An 18,759-nucleotide genomic window follows, 5' to 3' on the forward strand; every position below is an offset into this window, starting at 1 on the left:
TATATTTACACGGAATGCATATTTTATGGAATAGTAAGGTTTCAGATATAACATCTTGAAGATGAGGGAAGAGCCCTAGAACATAGAAGATAAAAGATAAAAGAAAAATTGATGTAAAGTGAGAAAATATAGGAAGATAAAAAAACTTACAAGGAGTTTTAATTATTTTTTTTTTTGTGAAAATTGTGTTGTGCAGACAAGATCTATCATTTAAATTATTGGTTGATTGCCAATAAATCATTTGAGCTTACTGGATTGAGTTGCATTATCCTCATAATTTAGTCCATTTCAAAATTTTTGGAATATTATGAGTATGATGCAATACCGGAGGCTGAAATAGAACTAGAAAGTATGAATTCAGTAGAAATTAAATACCCACTGCCTCTGGTATTGTCTTAAATGTAAATACAGCATTACAAGGATCCATGACTAAAGCTGAATTTAAAGGATGGGATAGATGTGTTCAGGAAAGAGGGCTCAGATTTACCTCTAAATCTTATGGCATGAATTGAAGAAAACTACCTGTACAAAGATTTTGTTTACAATTTTCATTATAACAGTTTATAAATCTACTGCATGTCCAGCATACATCAGCCTTGAAAGAAGAGGAGGAGGTTCTAGGAGGTCGTTGGATGGAGAAGGCTCAGAAAACTGAAACCGATTCTAAGCCAAAGGCAGAAAATTCTTAAACTTTGTGAATAGCCCATTATAAAATTGTAAATTGATTAATTTGTGACACTGAGTTCATAAGCGGAGATGTGTTAATACCCAACTGCCACAATTACCTGTACTGTCTAAAAGGTATAGAGTGTAAATAAATAAACACGATAATAAATTAATAGGATTGCCTTTATATAATTAAATAAATTAGTGTTAAATATCATTTATAAGCTTGAAATAGGTTGGACTATCATTTCAACAAAGTTATTTAATAGTGAATATTAGATTGATATGACGAAAGTTGAGGAATTTATGTCATAACAATTTCTGATCTATTTATCCACTAGATTGCAATTTGTAGCATCACCATTGTATATTGGTCACAGTGTTAATCCATGGGGAGAAACCATAACAGCAGTTGACGTTTTATATGAAAAATCAAGAAATTAATTAGGTCCTTCTTTAGGAAAAGCTTTATGAGCCTTCCTGACCTATACAAGCTAGCGTTTGATGCCACTTGTAAGGTACAGAAGCTGGAATGCTAGTGCTTACTAGAGGATCTGCAACTACCCACAAGTTTCTAGCATACTCAGTCCACTACAGGTGGGAATAGGCTAGTTAGAGGTATGATTATCAGTCATCGAATAGGTCTCTTACATAAGGAAAATAGTATAGTTCATCAAGCTCTCATTCATGTCAATTCATTGGTTTATCTTCATTAAAGGAATTATGAATAAATGGTTAATTATGTTGTACATTAATAGCCAATCACTATCTAACGGCTCTTATTCAGCAGATTATCAGCTATTGCACATGCAGTAATTTCTTGATTTATAATTTATGATTATTGGTTTCGATAAATCATTATAAAATGATGATGAGAAGAAAACAAATTTCGAAAAAAATGAAACCATATATCCATTCTATCTATCGGCATTGTTCAGAGTTGAGTGCCAAAATTACTTCAGTTTTATATATATGTATATATAGTTGACCATAAAAATTGATATATTTAATTTAATTGATAAGAAGATGGAGAATACCTCCATTTTTTTATTATTTATAATTATTCTTTCATGACGTTTATTTTATCTCTATAATTTTTTTTTTCCTTCCCCGTATTGTTTTTGTTTATGTGCATCTCCTGTACTTTTTTAGCTTTATATTTTACGTATTTTTATAAAGAAATTTTACTCTTGCCATTGTTACTTGTTTTTATTCTTATCATTGTATCTTATCTTTGTATTTTTATTCTTATCATTGTATCATTTTGTATCTTTTTAGGACTGATAAAGCCCTGCAAAGTGGGGCGAAAGGTCGGAAAATAAAGTTGTAAACTATTTTTGTTTCACTTTTGACCACAACCCTGACCATCTTCTTATATACATATATACTTCAGTTTTAGTTTGTGCAGGCTGATGTTTTCCGCAAAGCTTGCAACCGTGGCTCAAGTTGGAAGGGCGGTGGGATAAACACTATTAATATTTATAGAAAGCATTTTAGGTTAAGTGGGAAGGTGACGACCCTGTAGGAGCCTGCTAATAATTAACGACTGCCGAGGGACGGACGGCGCCAGTTCTCCTTAATTCCCGCTCCCCCACGGGGAAAATATTATGATTCAGCCAAGCCTATCGATTCGTTATTGTCACCGGCCTCTCTAACAGAACAGGATAAGCCAGTGTACTGGAAGAACTAAGAGTTTTAGAATTTACGTATGGCTACAAGTCATTATGAATTGAGAAACAGCAGTTGAAAATAATGTTCCACAGTTTAAAAATTAAGTTACTCAATGATAATTGTTAATTTCTTCACTCGTGTTTAATTGGCAATACGATAAAACATATTGCTTTAATCCCACCAGCTATACTACAGAAGAATTTGTGGATGAGATCGGCTTTGGCAGTGGACTCAATGATTTTATATCCTGGATTTTTTTTTAACACGTCCTGTACTTTTTTCTTTATGACTTCTCCGTTTTCACCACCTATATTTTGCCCAGTCTTTCTATTGCTTCGTTCACAGTCTTTAAATTTTGCGTCAGTCCCTTTCTTCTAATTTTGTAATTGTGTTGGATGAAAATACCACGTTTGCATTTATGTAAGCCAAATCAGTCTTTATTGAGTTAATTGTTAACAAGTTGTTCGCTTTCTCTACTCCAGTGGCAAGTTTTGATATTATGTTTTTAATTTTTTCAAAATTTAAACAATACTGGGCTGCATCAAGCCAGGTGCCCCATCGTGTTATCACGGGTTCCGGTGGTAAAGCTAAGTCAGGGTGTGTTTCTTTAAGTACAGTAATACGTCTGGGAGCCTTCAAAAAATGTTTTTTACTGTGGACACAAGCTTGTCTACATTTGGAAATTGAGTACGCACTATTTCAGCAACGCGATGAAATGCATGTGCCAGCCTGGTCAAATGAACTATCTTAGGATAAAAAGCTTTAATGGTATTACCAGCTTTATTCTTGTAAGGTGCCGCGTCTGACAAAAACAACAAATCTTTTCCATTAGTGATGCCTTTAGGCCAAAGAACAGTCATGGTTACATTTTTCGAGGATTTCACAATTTAGCAAATAGGATTTTGAAGGTGCCTCAACACTTAATCTGCCAACGATTATGTTTGCGATATAACACCCTTCGATATCCTCACTCTCGTCCACAAAATTTCTTTCCGAATTTCCGTTAAAGTCTCCTCCTATATATTTTCAAATATTTTTTTCTTATAGTGCTTTGATTGGGCATTACTCGGCATGTGCATTTCTCAAGAAAGGTTTTTAAGTCCGGGTTGCTAATTTTGAAGATAGGAATGTCTGCCCTGACAAAAAATGCTCGGCACAAATCTAAATACGTAGTATTGGTACCTTCGTGGAATCTGAGGAGGAAAGAACTGATGGAATGAAAGTCTGCCTTCTCGAAATACTTTTCTCACGATTCTCCTGGTGCTTAGTAGTTTTTATATGCTGTAAGACCTGAGAGCAATAATATTGACATAGCCTTGTCACGGCACGTATAAAATAAAACTCCTCCACTCGTAAAAGTTTCATTGGTAAACTCACTTTTGTACTTGGAAGCGCAATCCTTTGACTTTGACCTAATTTTAGGCAAGCTAAAATAATGTTGAAACACAATCAAAAACAATTTAACTCGAAAAAGTCTAAATGCTGACTGGGGATTGAAACAAGACTATGAAGGGATAAGATGAGAAGGGACCATGGAAAGCGGGGAAACAGAGAAATGGATTGAGGAGTAAACAAAAAATTTCTAGGAAAACGCTACAGGAATAAGAACCTTGCTCTTTTTAATTGATTCTGAGAAATTCTCGATCTAATTCTGTGTGAAAATTTATTATTGCTGCTTTTCATTTGTGTTGAAAGATGAAGCTATAGAATTTTTACGCACTATTTATGATAAATGATAAATTTCACCTTTAAGTTTCTTGAATTTTACGTAAAGTTGCTGCGAAAAATTTATTTACAATTTACAAAAAATAATTTAAGGAAATATGTGATTTATGACAAAATATGTAAAAAAAGGCCTATTATAAAAAAATTTGTGAAATAAAAATGGCTTCTTTTGACCAGAAATGTCTTGAAACATCTTTAGTTAGTAACTGGTTATTTCAATTAAATTCTGAAATTAAGACAAAATTCGTGAATTACGCCAATAATGACTAATAAAAATTTCGGAAATTAAGGAAATAATGGCTTAAAATAAAAAAAGGTATCTTTCGGCTGGGGTCTCGGAGCTCCCGATTTAGAGCGATATAGGTACGACTCCCTTTTTCAGTAAATGAATGTAACAATCCCAGTTAGGTTAGTAGGACTGATACATAGAGCTAACAAAAAAAGATTATAGGATAACTTGTAGGACATTCTCCTATTCACCACCTCTTTGGAGTAAGTATGTCAGTTAACTATTGATTGTTTATATACATACCAAAGGAATAAGTTTAGACATCACAACTGTCTTTAGAATAGGCTCGTCTTCCTTAACCGAAGTACGTAGAACACCAAACAAGTAATTTTATACATCATTAGACTGTTGTACGTGACATTTTTCTATGACTTTCTATAAGATCATATTTTTCAGTTATCATTTATGTTTTTTCTAATGCCTATGTATATATTCAAATAGGGACGTTATTCGTGACTAGGTTCCTTAACTATTTTGCTTTTAAATGTCAATTAATATAATTATGTATTGGCTTAATATAATGTCCAAAATACAAGCTTACCACAGTAAGAATGACAGTAGCTGTCCAATTTCTCGGACGTAACTGGGATTATAAAATACACGAACCAAAAAATTGAAACAAACAGGATTTCCAGTAAAGGATCATATTATCTCATATGTTGCATCTTAGTACTTGAAAGTTAATCTGAAATTTCATTTTCGTATCAGTTGTTAAATTTACTTCTATTATTATTTTCTGATACTACTGTTTGGTTCTTAATCCCTTGCTGAGAAATGTGAGCCTTTCTCATGGTTTAGACCCTATGAAGGAGGGCAAGCGGTAGACAAAAGATGGAGCGGAGATCAGGATGTTGTGTAATCAAGTCTCGGACAGCAAGAAGGGACAGACCTTCTAAGGGGAGCGGTTCCATCGGACCTCTCTCATTTCCTTATGTCTTGGCTGAGTGCACATCAGGTTCCATGGCTCGTCTTGGTAGTCGTAGAAAAACATAACAAGAAATATGAAGTAATGTATTCTCTACTAAGAAGTATCTGTAGGTTTTCGCTTTACTATTTATTATAAATATTTTAATCAACACAAACACGTGAAGCTGAAGGATTTGTTCGTTTGAGCACGCTGATTACAGGAACTACCAGTCTGATTTGAAAATTATTTTTGTGTTACTTAGGACATTCATCGAGGGAGGCTTAGGCTTTATAACATCACTCTACGATACATAGCAACAGAGCATTGACTATAATTGTTAGTAAATCTAGAATGGGTAGTGCGGGATGTTGACAGCGATGATCACTTAGTCGGACTATGAAAAAGAAAAATGATATAATATAGATATTTGTCCTAACAGAACTTGATCGCGCGAGAGACGGACGTTGTTCGAGGAAATGCCTAAGCATCAGGTCGGGTCTAACCGAGCCCAATGAAGCACGAATGAGTGACAGCGATGGTCGGTTAGTTTTGTTAGCAAAAATGAAACATGGGGTATGAGTTATCTAATTGAACATTTGAAATGCAATAATGACATTGAACTATTTAATGTGATGAACGCCGATACCCTGTCGTTCTACTTCGGTTTAGTTAGGGCACTACCTTAGCACTGCACCACAACGGTACATAAACTTTGATATTCTATTAGTCCAAAAAATCAACCATGCAATTTTAATAATTTAAGAAATACTACAATCATCAATGCATTATTCTACCATCGTTTTGAAGGATATCAAATGAGTTCAGGAATTCTTTTAAATTTCTCCAGAATGAAGCATTAAGTTTTTTCCGGAGTTACAAAGTATCTACTTTGAAATCACTACTTAAGCAACAATTAGAAGTTTTCACTGCTAATTAAGTTTAAACATTTAGCATAAAGCTACTTTGAAACAAAGCGACCTGTATGTATTTGTTTATCTAATATCAATATTTATCAGCACAATTTTAGAGAGGCTGTTACGTTCTGTTCCCGGAATATCACTAAATCATCAATGAGTTTCTGAAAATGACTGATCTGTACCGCTAAAAGCCATGAACGGTAAGGGATACTTTCTAAGGAAGTACTGCTGCTTGAACACCGGTTATAAAAAAAAAGGAATTGGTTCATGGTCATGCTCAACCGTCAGATTTTTTCCATAGTTAACAGTTTTAGTAGGTACCTGAACCCAGAGCGCAGACACAGCTACAGTGAAACAGTAAATAATTATCTGCTACAGACGAATTCGAACTCGAGTCATTGGAACTAGTAGCAAGGCACCTTACCACTGAGTCACTCCTGCCCCAATGGTTTACTATTGCAGTTATTTCTTTCTCTGTTCATGGAACATGTACGATCACTTAAGATCTCGGATAATAGCTATCATTTATCATGATAGCTATTATCCGAGGTCTTCATCTCAACTAGTATATTGATTTAAAGGCGTAGTTAAAGAAGTTTAATTAGAACAGTGGTTTTATGAACTTGGACGAGCTGCAAATTGCATCATAAAAACTGATCCTTCTTTTGTTGAATTATCACTTTATTGGTCGTCAGGAAGCCATAGAGTCGGCTACTACACAATTTGCTTCACCTCTTAGCTTTAATGTTCAGAGGTTGATGGATGGCTTAGTTTTTCTCCAAGGATCTATAGAAAAATAGCGATTAAATCGTTTCTTTGAGCAATGCTGGAGCAAATTTAATAAAAAAAAATCATTAAACAATAATAATCCTCTAAGTTCCTTTTTAGATTCACTTTTGAAATATTTTAAAGGTAGAGGAATCATGACTGATTGCAAAGCATTAAGACATTTTATGAGTGATGTAATTACAAGATTGGCTTAACTTTCCTTTAAAAAAATGAATAAGTACAAAAAGTTCGGGATTAGCCAAGCCCACGGAGTTGAGGTTTACGTTGTGGTCAATAGAGTTGTCCACCATTATAATCTAAATCTACGGAAGATAGCTGGTGATTGGCTCATACTACTCTGCCACGCCCCTAGAGTTTATCTGAAGACCCACCTTTTTGGCTTCACTTTCCCTGGCAACTTACCCTCTCCATTATTCTCCAATCTCTAATGACATTATAAGTAGCACTGAGGATTTAATTTAGGGTTTTACGGCTTTAGCGCACTTGCTCAGCCTCCACTGGCTCATTACCAGTGATGCGGCGAGAGGGATGCGCTGGGATCTCTTGAGCTCTGCTCTACCCCTCACAGGTGGGGGATAGAGCAGGGATCCTCAGGGATCCTCAGGTCGATTGTGTAAATATTGTATATATTATTTTATCATTATGTTATTTTATTTATTTATTTTTCATACAGATAGTTTGATTATGTTCATCTTGTCTATTCTTTTGTTTGTATATATTTTAAGAGAGTTTATTTTTATTTTTATTTTTTATTTATTTATTTTTTTATTTTAGTATGTATGAGATCATTCATCAATATTACCTATTGCCCACAACTGTGTGGGAGATTGTAATATCTATCAATAAATAAATCTATCAAATCAAAAAAAAATTAGGGTTTTAGATTATGTGGATATGAGATGAATTCTGGGATTTAAATAAAAAATTGAGTGCTACCAATGGGTAGTTTCTCTACACGCCTGTAACACTCCAATTTAACTTAGATCAGATTTACTAAATGAATTATAATGTACAGTTGTAAATAGCAATAAATAAATATTTAAAAAAAAATTATTAAATAAAAAAAAAAATGTTTTTGTTGAAGTATCGCGTCTGTCAAATAATCGAATATTATATAAAATACTGCAATAAGCATCGTCGGATTTATGGTTCAGACACTCCTAGACCGAAGGGCAAGAGTTTTTGCCACAACTTCTTTATACCATTGGTAGGAGTGCGAAAAGGTTGGTCCGGTAATTTTCCTTTAGATGCTATCTCCATCAATAAACTTTAGGAATGAAACTAAAACGAAGACTTTATCTAACTCTTTAATCCTCCAAAATCAAAAATATTTTCTTTGTTATTTAGTGGACCAAGTGGTAAACACCAGCGGTGAATATTACAATGTTTCTGATCCTGGAAATATTTTCATAAAGGAGCTACTGTACAACTAGATGCTGTTCATTGACAATAAAAAGATAAAATATTACGAAAACGTAAATTTAATTTTTTTTACTAAAATCTTTGGAGAGTTTATTTTATTTTGAAGATAAATTTAATTTTTTTTACATTCGTTCCTCTTGAATAATCGTAGAATGAATTTTTCATTTCCTAATCAAATTAATCAAAACACGGAATAACGATTTACGTTTTAAGATGTTTACTTTATTTTCCCCAAAAAATCTTGAACACAGTTAATAACAGTAAATATTGTATAAAAGAAAAACGCTTTATTGAAAATAACAATGTAATTCAAATACAAATTTCGGCAATTCATCTAAGACTCGTGGGATTTAGCCATTTTTTTTAATTTATGTATTATTATAAATATTATAATGTTATAATAGCTATGTTTTATAAAAAATTTAAAAAACACTGGGTTTTATTTTAAGACAAGCGTTAAGATTGAAGATTACATAGTCGTCTGGGTAGGTATAAAATAATCAGTTTCTGACTTTTGTTTTTGAAAATAACTTTTTTCATCTAACCCCGAATTCGATGAAATGGATATATATATATATATATTAGTGATATTAAAAAAATAATAATAATATGCTTTCCGTATAGCATAGTTTACTACTTTTTTACTTTATAACATCAGAATAAAAAGTTTAAAGATCGAATAAGGAACGGAGAAAAAAAAAATGAAAACGAATATTTTTAATCCGTAACAGGTAAGAATATATTCCACTTTAACATGTGCACGCATTTGACCTTCAATTTGAGTAAAAACAAGATTTTAAATAACATGTCCGCAGCATTAATTGTCGAGACGAAAATGAATTCATATGAAGTTATATTTTAATATAACGATTCAAGTGTTCATCAAGAGTTCACTTTATTTGTTTTTTAAGAAAAGAGTTTTTTTTTCAATTCTTCATTAATACAATATGAAAAATAATCAAAATCAAATTTCAATTAATTTATTTATAATCTTAATACATTCTTGAGACTGGTTAATATTCTTTAAATAAATAAAATGGATAAATTTTAGTCTCAATACATTTTAATACCACATACATTTTTTATCAATACACTTTATAAGTCCAACGTTTCGGCCAATTTGGCCATCCTCAGGGACAATCTTAATACAATTTTAGAACTAAATAAATTTTAAAAAAACTTCATGCAGGCTATTCTGCTCAGGTCAATCCAACAAATTACTTTAATTAGTCAATTTTCACATTGAAATAAAAATATTACAGTCACCTTCTTTGTAAAACATTTATCACAATTGTTGTGATAATTTTTTTTTTTAATTATTTATTTAATGTAATTTACAACTGTACAAAATAATACAATAGGTAAATATGTAGTATATTTCATATACACTTGAAAATCTTGAGAAGGAACCACCCATTGGTGGTACTTCAAACATTAATTTAAATTAGAAGGTCCCGTGGCCATCTTCTTTTCAGACGCCTCGGAGGATTATCAGGGATTGTTAAGGATGAAAGATTAAGAATTAATGGGTTAGGTTGGTTAAGGAGTTTGGAATGAAAAGACGCATAGCTGTTTTGTCTTTGAGAATGAGTTTATTTGTGACATAATAAGGAGCATCAAGGATTTTACGTAGGATTTTGGATTGTAACGATTGGATGCGGGAAGAATTTTATGGTTTGGTGGAGCCCCAGAGCTCAATTCCATATGTCCAAATTGGTCTGATTATTGTAGTGTATACTAATTGTTTTGTAGTGAATGGGAAGTTTAGAGCGTTTGTCAAGTAAGTGTTGTAGCAATCGGAATCTACGAGCAGTTTCTTGTCAAGATGGAGTCCTAAGTATCGAATCTGTTCAACAGGCATTAGAGTGGTGTATTTAGAAAGTATACTGTAGGACAGGAGGGCAGAGGTTTACGACGGAGAGTAAAGGTGATCTGGTGGGATTTGTCAGGATTTATTTTGATTCTCCAGTTTTTACACCATTCTTCAATAGATGTTATGTGTGCCTGTAGTGTTTGTGATGCATTAGATGGGTCGTTGTTTACAGAAAGTATACTTGTGTCATCAGCGTATGTTGTTAGGACTGTGTTAGGGTGGGTTGGGATGTCAGCTGTATAAACCGTATAAAGAATGGGACCTAAGATACTACCTTGAGGGACACCGGCGGACTGAGAAAAGAGAGATGAGTGTTGTGATAATTTTAATTTTTAATTATCCAAAGTGTAATAATTTGCAGTGTTTTAATATTTTTCTCGTTAATTTGGGTATTTCGAAAATAAAGTTTTATTGCACATCCATTTAGTTCATTTTGAAAGCTTAAGTAGTCCTTGTGCGATTCACTAATTTTGGTAGTAACGTTAGTGTGTGGTGTTAAGAGATACATGGTACTTTTGTTATTATTCGTAATAATTTTTAATGAAAAATTGCGAATGCATCCATATGGATTCAAGCTGACATGTGTATCTATTCAGTTTCTGTATTACTTTACTTATTGAAGGTTTGAAAAAAACAAAATGTACCTCTTATTTTTTTTTTTAAATTAGAGCCTGAGATTAGCCTCCTAAAGAAGATGCGTGTCGAAGGTGGGGGGGGGGCGTACTGTGTACGCCTGAGGAAATTAGGTGTTGATGTGAGCTGAAGGCATGTTATCCCATTGAGTTTTTGGTGAATCACTGGAGATATAAATTTCTTATTACTCGAAACGGTTCAAAAAAAAAAGTTTATAATCTTTACTTTCTAGTATAAAAACAATGTAGCGGAAAAAAATGTACATTTAAGATTTTGTTAGCACTTCAAGTCATAGGTAATACATTAAAAATTATTTACCACTAAAAAAACTAATTAATAATTTAGTGAGCCCCTGATAACCAGATAGGTCAGTGCACTGTACTGACGACAAAACTTCTGTCGTTGGAGTGTGTTATTTAAAAAACATATTCAAAATTTGAGGTTTTGTTGGAAAAAAACCAGCGGTGTTGAGTCAAACAACCATTTTTACGCAAAGATTTTGTTTTTTAATTTAATATTGTTAATGGAATAGTAAAGAGTGATAAAAAAAAAAAATCGTAATAATTAAAAATCCTAGCTTTAGTAGTACATTACAAAAACGGTCTCCTTTCGTTTATTTTATTTGTGTCCCAGTTTATTTCATTCTATCCCAAAGCTATTTTGAATATTATTATATGCCTAAATCATGGCAAAAATTGTTTTTTACTCAAGCATTATTATAAATAAAATTATATTGTCTCATTATTTAATAACAATAAAATAAATCAATAGACTGTATGAGGGTCAGAAAATGAGTTTTGAACGAATACACCAAGCAAAGACTATGATTTATGGTGTACTTTTTAGTGTACTGTTAGGAATAAATTGGTTTGATATTTTTACTTAGAAACCATTACAAATGTAATATTTCATGAAAACAAAGTAAGAACCAACGTATTGATACTTTAATGGTGTTTACAGATATCAACCGGCCCCACTCATATCCATCAGCAGCACCTGATTCAACATTACCGATGCCTTGTGTAAACAGTTCCATATCTGCGCTATCCACTGCCTTCAGGAGAAAAATATTTACAAGAATAGTCTATCTATTGTAAATAGTTTATTAATATTGAATATTCAGAACAGAAAATGTTATTTTAAAAGCATGTAATATAAAAATTAAAAAAAAAAAAAAAAAAAAAAATTAAAACTATCCTTCCGAAAAAAAAAGATCTGGATCCTCCATTTTATAATGAAAGGGAGTGGATGGAACCATTACGAGCCAAGAAAACCACATGGATTTCCAGTGATAAATAAATCTGTGAGCATCAGAATGTGCCGGAATTTTGAAAACAGGATTCAGATTCAAAGTTCTCCAACAGTGATATTCAAGTGAATAGGTCGGGCGATCGTGAAAACTAGGTAAATTGAATTGCCTAAAAATTGAGTTCAATGGGTGTAAAACGTTTTCGGGACGTCTTAAGTTGTATTAAATTGGTTTAAAAGTCTAGTTGCTTTTAATTGAGTAGAAAATCTCTATCGGGTAGGATTAAACCCAGTTAATTCAAGTTTTAGGCAATCCAACTTACCTATTTTTTCACGACCACCACAGATATTTAACCTTTTTTTTTTATCACTCCAAGCTGGTCAGTTCTGATATACAGGGGAGTATGATATTACTCAACCCATTCTAAGCAGGGAAGAAGGGTCAGATTTTTCAATTCGCCACTAAATAAGTTAATCCTCCTCCCCCCCTCCAGTCAGTTTTATTATAAATTTAACCGTTTTACTGTTGATAAAGAATAGAAAATTAATAGCATAATAACTAACATATGAATAGTAATTTTTCATTCCCTCTTACCTGTATACAACAAAATCGCAAATAAACAAACGGTAAACATTTTATTTAAATAAAATTATATATTTTACAGTATATCTTATCAAAGATTTTATTGAAATAATATTGAATAATTTTAACTAAATAAAATTGTAGGAATGGATAATTAATTAAAATAATGAAAACAATAGTTAATTTAATTTTTTGTTTGATAACCTTTAACTTTAAATTAAATAAAAAATTAAAACAAAATAGTGATAATAATGAATTATTGTCCACACGATTTATAATACTTTAATGAAATAGTTATTTAGAGCTTTATAATTTTGATCTTTGTACGTTTTAAGGTCGGAACGTTACATCATGAAGAACAAACAAATACAAATTATATTATATTCATCTCCCTTATTTTTATTTTATCCTAAAATAATTTAACGATCAATGCTTCCTTGACTTACCAAAAAAAAAAAAAAAACGATAATCGTATGTGACCTAATACCGAAACTAATTTGAAAACATTAAGCTTCTACGAAAGCCACAGACATGATCATAATACAAATAGGATAGTATGAAATACTAAAAACAATTCTACAGTGCCAATGATACATCTAAAGACCGGCCTTCGAGCAAATACGAACGGTACAGCCACAAGGGATTTCGCGCTAAGAATAAAAACAAATTAAAAGTGAGTCCAGTTGGTCCTGTAAGTACTCATGAAATAAAGTGAACTACTTTAGTTGTTCACATATAAATAAGTGAATTTCATTTTATTAAATACATAAATTTAAATAATGAATAACAGTAATTTTAGCTCATTTCACAGTATAATTACACTGAATCTTGTACAATCTATGAAAATATTTCTTTATTGCATTTTGTGAGCCCTTGGTATAAATAAAAATGAAAAAGAGGCCAACTTTCGAAATGTGTTAGTCATAAAAAACAAGAGGAAAAAAATTGAAAACTAGCCGGTGATCGAGAAGGAATCGATACCGAGACAATTCCCAACTAATGGAAGTCCCATTGAGGCAGAAATTTCAGGGGCTATATCTAACCCCCCCCCCCCTTCCCTTCATATCTGCCGGATCGGTTGGTGGACCTCCCGAATCAAATGAGACTTGCATAATTAATAAATCAAGTTTTTATTTTGTATCACGTAGCTATCTTAATATTATATCTAAATTAAATAGATAATATGTCATTGGTGACATATAACATATAAATTGGCTCTTCTGTAAATTTTGGGTTTTGTAGGATTTTTGGAAACTAGTTTTTTGTTTATATATTTATTTTATTTTTTATAATATCTTATTTTTATATGTACTAAGGCATGTTACTAGAACCTTTTTTTTTTTTTGCTATTTTAGTGTTTATTCAATTTTTCTTTTGTTTTATTATTTCTCTCTTGTTAATTTATGCAATCAGACGATGAACTAACTGATTCGCCCATTTTATTTCAAAACCTCCCAGAGAAAACTGATGCAGACCAACATACGGAAGATATTGAATCGCCTCAATCTCTTTATCACAAACTACGAAAACGGGAAGTTATTATCAAGATATAACTCCTCTAGGAGTAAAAGTAAGCAATAGAATTCAATCATCTACCTAAAATTGATTTCTCGTCTCATAAGCCTATACTAGCAAGTAATAGGTAATAATAATTACCTGAGTGTTACTTAATCAAATACTATAAAATACATACAAAATGACAACAGACATTTTTAAAATTTATAATTTATTTTCATTAGAATCTAAGTATAAAAACTATGTTATTTCAATGTATACAAACTGTCAAAGATACGGCCATACAAAAGGATTTATGGAGTGCATGGGTAAATACCATATCTCAAAATTCCTATTAAAATTTACAGATAAGTCGTTTTGCGTAAATATTGAATTGGCTCTTGCCATGGGATGTAAATATTATCAAACCATAAAAAATAAAATAAACTCACTTCCTGAGATCGTAAATCAGAATAACAGAGCAGCAATCAGAATAGGTATATTTGTTAATTTCTTTAAATTATTAATTTTTTATGATTGATGTTTATTATTTTTAATTATAATGGTTCAAGGTTATGACATTGCAAATAGTTAGGGGTGTCTTTTGCACGAGACTATATCTTCCTTGTCCCCATAATCAACTGTTTAAAAAAAAACTATCAAACTGTTACAGTAACCATGTAAGGCCAACCAGGGCCGATCTGGTAATAAAGAAATTGTGAAGGTTGCAAGCAAAAAATTAATATTTTAAAATTATTTCCATAGGTATAACTAATGAATTTATCCAAAAGATGAGAACCCAGCCGATGGTTTGGCCAGTTATATATACTACTGAACAGAAACAATCTGGACCTACGGATTCGAACGATGGGGGAAAACTAAACCAGCTAAATCCACACGAGTGAGGCAAAGCTTTGTTCAGAGTTCCCAAAGCTGAATGCAAATATCGTATATAGGTGTGAATGCTTATTTATTTTATTGTTAAATTAATATTTCTTTATCTTTTAAAACTATTTTGTTTTGTTTTTATAATCAGTTTGTATTATATCGACTATATTTTTATTTATAAATAAATTTATGCATATCGTATTTGTAATTTTTTATTTTGTTGTAGTAAAATTTCTTTACAGGCGTTATAAAACTCAAGAAGAATTAAATTATACTGAAGTAATTTAAAACCATGACGCGAGATGAAACGGAAGGGAGGTTTCGTGGGGGGGGGAGGGAGGTTACGCTGTTCAATTCTGCCAGTAAAATGTTTATAGGAGAGTGGGAGCTTACAGTAGCAGTGTCGGCAGAATCGGTCCGATCAAGCTTCAACTCTCCTATTGTAATATAAAATATTTTCCAAGTAAAATTGACTTAGGAAAAGGGTTTTCCTATTCCAATTATTGTTATAGAACTAATATTTTCTGTCTCATAGGGGGTGGTCATAGTTCCTCTATATAACGAGCTATTATTCAAAATTGTTTCTTGACGCTGAAAAGGGCATAAGATAGAATGATAACGTGGTTTTGAACATTTGAATTAAAATATCATGAAAACTAATGATCTGATTTGCTTAGTACAAGTGAGGGAAATGTTCAGTATTTCATCCACATTGTAATGAGCTATAATTCAAAGGTATATCTTGATATTACAAGATCCATTTAGATAGGCAGAAAGTAGAAAAGATCCCCAAAACCATATTGTTAGGCTATTATTACTATAATTACGTTTGAACCTTTATTGTCATTAGAGTAAATAAGCAAGGGTTAGTCATTGTTGTTTATATAGCCAAGTTTCAGTCCGAAACAGTATCATATTGCTAGGGTAAATTTGGTTAAAAGAATTTTTATTATTTAGGTAAACTTAATCCAAAGAATTAATATTCTTTCAAGATAAATTACTTATAAGAATGATGAACTCACCGCTGGTAAGTACCGCACGAGGTGGTATAACAATTGACGCAGTATTTGCAAGCCATATTGAAAACAATCAAACAGATGTTTACATTTCTTATTTAAGTTGTCACAAACTTATCACATCAATATATATAAAAATATGAATTATAATTTACACTATAATTTCATGGATGGATAGAATAATTAAATTAAATAAAATTTAATAATTATAATCAGATAAGAATTTAAAAATGTTATTTAATTTTTGTAAAATAAATGTCATTATTAATAAAAGTTTAATACATTATTTATTTTTCAGATGTTTCATACTGCCTCACTATTTTAATTTTGTTATTTCCTTTTTTTCAATCATTATTAATTATGCTGTTATTCGCATTTTTTTTCTTTATTTATTGTATGAATGAATACTCAGAACACTAATACTTAATTGTGGAAGATTGCATTATTATTATTATAAAATACATATTTATATACAAACTAAAACAAAATATAGGTTTAAAATACAACTAATGAATAAATATTATTTTCATATTCTGTTCGTAATGTCAAAAAAGGACTAATTGAATATGTGACGTAACTAATTAGGAATGCAATGTATCAAAATTATGAATTACCTGCTACTTCAAATTTGTAACCATAATTCAAACAAAACTCCCCCATAAATTATCCACTTTGGCATTACAGCGACGATATATGTGAAACTCTAGCCCTCTACAACGGTGAGTTAATCGATTTTGATCCCTGCGAGATGAAAAAGTTAATATCTCATGTGAATTGCTAATTCACGTAGGTACAGAGTGTATATCTATTTGAGTATTGTATATATTTATTTATTTTAATTGCATTATATTTTCTGTAAATAAAACTAGAGAAGTACAGCGTAATGTTAATCCCGTCAACAAATATTAGAAAACAGTACCAGGTGACTATAATTTAAAAAGTTTGTGCTGAAAAATTAGAATTTTAGGATTACAAATTTATTTATTTACTGCTATAGACAAAGACTGACATTAGATTGATTGGAATTTTAAGAAAGCAAAGTTAATTTCTAGAATATTAACTTAAGTTATTTTACAACAGATGAGAACTTTCCCAAATTCTGCCCTTGTAATTTCTATAAACCCTCTTCTGATAACAAAACGACTATAGGTCGACTATTACATGCAAGGGAAATAAGTAATTGTATGAGATTTTTAAAAAATAAGCAACTTTCACAAAGGGTTTTCTGTTTGAACGAGGTAAATACCTATTGAGTTTGAGTATTATGAATAAATGAAGAGAAATCTATAACGATTCCTATTATAAATAATTTATTCCATAACGCCCATAGCTTTTTGTATTTTATTTCGAATGTAACTCTTTCAAATGAAGCTGGATAGGGATTACGCTATCAGGATGACAAAAGAGATGTGGATAATTTAGATGGGATGAAGTCTGAGAAAAATTTGATATGAGGTTACAGGGTTTTGTTGGTCACGGAGTATGGAGCATAGACATCCCACACAGTTCTAGTCCGTAGGTACAGAAAGGTTTTAGTATCACTTTATAAATGAGTAGTTTTTCGTCCAAATTTTCAATAAGTTTATGTTTGTCTAGTATATAAGGGTTTTGCATTATTGTTCTGTCTAAGAGAAATCTAGTATAGAGCACTGAGAAAGGAAGTGGAATTAAAAAGAATATGCGGACAGGATCTGCGGGACTTAATCGATGGGGATGTAAAAACAGTCTAGGACCCCAAAAGTGATTCTTGCCAATGAGATAGCTAGAAGAAAGTAGAGGGAGGAGGAGAGGACGGCATTTTTTAGCAGAAAATTAAAAGGTTTCACTCCAAAAAGGTCAGTGAAGTAGGTAAGAGGGAGTTGGAGATCTACAGCTGGGCAAGGTAGAAGAGGAAATTGGCAGAAAGTACAACGAAGGTAGACAGACACCAACAACCAGGCAAAGGACTCAAGGGAAGCTAGGACCATGGACCATGGACCAACGATGTTAGGAACTGCTAGGGCCGTCTGAACACATCCATCCAAGCCAACGAACAAGTAATAACGTTAAGATTAGTATTTTGAATGGCGAAACATAATCCAAAGTTAATGTTATGAATGGCCTCATCTGGTATTGTCAATCCATAGCAGATCAAGTAAATTTAAATTAAATAAATAGGACTCTCATGAAATAGGTCTCTCTCTTATATTATTATACCTCAATTGCAAATATAACATAATGCTAACCCGACTTCATTTTATAGTTTAGATCCCTACAAGCTACCTCATTATCACAGCCTAATATATTGGTGAGCACAACACCATTGGAAAGGATGTCAAATGAGTAATTATAAACAATAATATCTATCATACCACAGCAAAGGGGTCTGTAGTATCTAGTTACTACTAAGAATTGTAGGTCGTTTCCCATCAGGAACCAATAGAGATATATAATATAATTGGGGATAAAAACAGAAATACTCGAACAAATGTGTAAAATGCAGTTTCTGGAACCCCCATCAGCTCCAGAAAAGCTATTAGCTAGAATTTTTTTTTTTATTAATAGATTTATTTATTGATAGATATTACAATCTGCCACACAGTTGTGCGCAATAGGTAATAGTGATGAATGATCTCATACATACTAAAATAAAAAAATA

The 18,759-nt window shown here is 31.8% G+C and overlaps 1 protein-coding gene and 1 long non-coding RNA gene across 2 annotated transcripts in view; one reads left to right on the forward strand and one right to left on the reverse strand.

Annotated features, from left to right (window-relative positions):
- The window catches only part of LOC136796505 (uncharacterized), a 1,919-nt gene extending 1,770 nt beyond the window's left edge, over window positions 1-149 (forward strand). The window contains exon 2 of the long non-coding RNA XR_010844222.1: window positions 39-149. This is a non-coding gene — a long non-coding RNA (uncharacterized lncRNA). The remainder of the gene's footprint in view (window positions 1-38) is intronic.
- Ggamma30A (guanine nucleotide-binding protein subunit gamma-e) overlaps window positions 1-18,759 on the reverse strand; it is an 86,225-nt gene that overhangs the window by 2,104 nt on the left and 65,362 nt on the right. The window lies entirely within an intron of this gene.

The sequence above is a fragment of the Halyomorpha halys genome, unplaced genomic scaffold, assembly GCF_000696795.3.
Source record: "Halyomorpha halys isolate HHAL.00 unplaced genomic scaffold, Hhal_1.1 Scaffold602.1, whole genome shotgun sequence".
Classification (NCBI taxonomy): Eukaryota; Metazoa; Arthropoda; class Insecta; order Hemiptera; family Pentatomidae; genus Halyomorpha; species Halyomorpha halys.